Below are 2600 nucleotides of genomic sequence, written 5' to 3'. Positions count from 1 at the left end.
CAGGGAAATGTAATTCCTTCGGGAAACGTCTGAATGTGCTCGAACTTTCCCTGGAGCGCTGCAGTGTCTGAGCCCTTTCAGCCAGGCCTGAGCTGAGGCTGCTTCTCCTGGTCTGCCCTCACCAGCTGCCAGGGCCTCTGCCTCTCCAGAACCTTGGGGAAAGGGGGCCACTGGGAGAATCTGCTCTGGGGCCACAGGCTTGCTGGGTGTCTGCAGGGGCACCCGGAGGGGCCAAGTGACCTGCTGGGGAGGGCCTGGGACCCTGCACCAGCTGGGCCCCAACGCGAGCACTATGCTCGGGGCCACGTGTGTCTGTCTGAGTCTTTTCACAAGAGGAACCTGTCCCAGATCTACATTCAGTGCTGTCGGACTAACCTAACCCTAACACTAACCATGAGAAAAACGAAACCCTAACCATAACCCTTACCCTAAGGCTAACACTAACCCTAAAATTACCCTAAGCCTAACTGTACCCTAACTGTAGCACTAATACGAACCCTACTCTAACCGTAGTCCTAACCCTAACCTTAACACTAACCCTAAACTTAACCTCAGCCCTAACCCTAATCCAACCAAAACCCTAACCCTAACCCTAACATCCTAACCCTAACCCTAACCCAACCCTAACCCTAACCCTAACCCTAACATCCTAACATAAATCCTAACATTAACCAAACCCTAACCCAACCCTAACCCTAACTCTAACCTTAACCCCTTACCACTAACCCCTAACCCTAACCCCTAACCCTAACCCTTACCCTGCACTAACAATAACACTTAAACCTAACCCTAACCCTAACCCTAGCCCTAACCCTTACCCTAACCCTAACCCCAACCCTTACCCTACACTGACCCTAATCCTTGGCCCTCACCCTAACCCTATCTCTAACTCTAACCCTACCCTAACCCTAACCGTAACCCGAACCTGAACCCTAATTTTGCCCTAAGCACAACGGCTGCACTCAAGCTGCTGCGCTGTCTCCCGGCCCCTCTTTCATTCATTCTCAACATCTTTCCCCTTTGCTAGGTCAGGCTGAAACTGGGGTCAACTTTACACACTTATCTTGTGGACCCCCCCTCTCCCCAGTCTGCCTCTTACCCCTCTTTTCTGGGCACGAATCCTGGACACTCCTGGCCATGGAATGGGTGCCGTGGACTTGGAGGCCATCCCTCATGGTGCCAGGTTGTCAGCTCATCCTCAGAGGGTGTGAGTGTCTCCATTGGCCCAGAACTCTCCCTGCGAGAAGGCACAAACCAACGCCGGGTGGCCAGAAGGTTTGAAATGGTCTTTCAACCACAGCCGAGAGTTGTGCTGTGGGTGGAGTTTTACCTTTACTCTCCAGTGAAAATGTTTTAAAAGGTGCATTATTGCTTTGGAAATGTTCGAAGCCATGTTTTGACTGTTTCTTGGAGACGAAAACTAGAGATATGTCAAGGAAGTCCTAAAATACTGGAGCTTGAGGGAAGTGAGTTCAAAGGAAACGGAACTGCATCACGGCCGGAAACTCCAGAGTCTGGGAGCTGTCTAACGCATTCACGTACCAGGACCCACATCCCAGCACAGGCGGATCTGCTGCTGACACTTGCGTTAGCAAGTGTTCAGGGCCCGGCGAGGGGCTGGCTCAGGACGACGGCACGCAGAGAGCCGGGAGTTTCTTTCCAGCTTCTTTCTCCTTCCCTGGAAATCTCCTGAGAATCCATGGCTGTTTGTGCCTAATTCTCTACACGCATTTCCCCAGACGGATCGAGAACCATGTCAAAGGCGCTCTGTGTGTGTGTATGTGTGTGTGTGTGTGTGTGTGTGTGTATCTGTGTGTCTCTGTGTGTGTAGGGGCAGCCACGTCCCCTTCTCTTGTCAGATCTGAGCCCTCTGGCTCCTCCTCCTGCTGCTTTCTGGGGCCACAGCCAGCAGTGCTTGGACCCTGTGCTTGGAGGCCACTCCTGGAGGTGCTAGGAGGACCCCTGTGTGGTACTGGGGTTGGGCCTGAGCTGACCACATGCGAGGCTGGCGCTGACCCCTGTCCCGACTCTCTGGCCCCTTATGTGCATCTCTCCCACCCTCGGTGCCTTTGTCAGCAGCTTCTCAGCCCGGAATCACCTCTGGGTCTGGGCCCTGGTCACCCTCTTGTGCAGTTCCCCCTCTCCTTCTGGTCACAACTGGCCTTCCTGGGCATGTCCTCCCTTCCGTCTCTCATGTCCAGAGCGGACCAGACTGACCCCTGTAAAGTGCCTGTTTTTAACTTGATGCCACGTGTGGATGCCCATCGGCTGTGAGGGGCTGTCATGTCCATGAGGGTCAGTCCAGGCTCCAGGCCTGGGGTGGGAGGCTATTCGCTGGAGTCACCGTCCATCTGTTCTGCTTGCTCACGACTCCCAGCCCAGAGGCTATGCGGTCACTCGCATCCAGGTTCTCTGTTCACACTTGAGCCTGCCCACTAACTCTGGGCTCCGAGTGGTCTCGGGGCTTACTGCGATGGCTCAGGACAGCAAAGTCAAGCAGTGAAGTGGCCAGAACAGCATTTACCGAGAGTCAGGAAGGAAAGGAGAGTTGGGATGAGCAAAGGCCCATGGGTCTGAGGCGGAGGACCCGACAAGCCACC

Source organism: Sorex fumeus, unplaced genomic scaffold (genome assembly GCF_029834395.1).
Source record: "Sorex fumeus unplaced genomic scaffold, SorFum_2.1 ptg000024l, whole genome shotgun sequence".
Classification (NCBI taxonomy): domain Eukaryota; kingdom Metazoa; phylum Chordata; class Mammalia; order Eulipotyphla; family Soricidae; genus Sorex; species Sorex fumeus.
The sequence above is the reverse complement of the archived record's forward strand: the minus strand, read 5'-3'. Positions refer to the sequence as shown.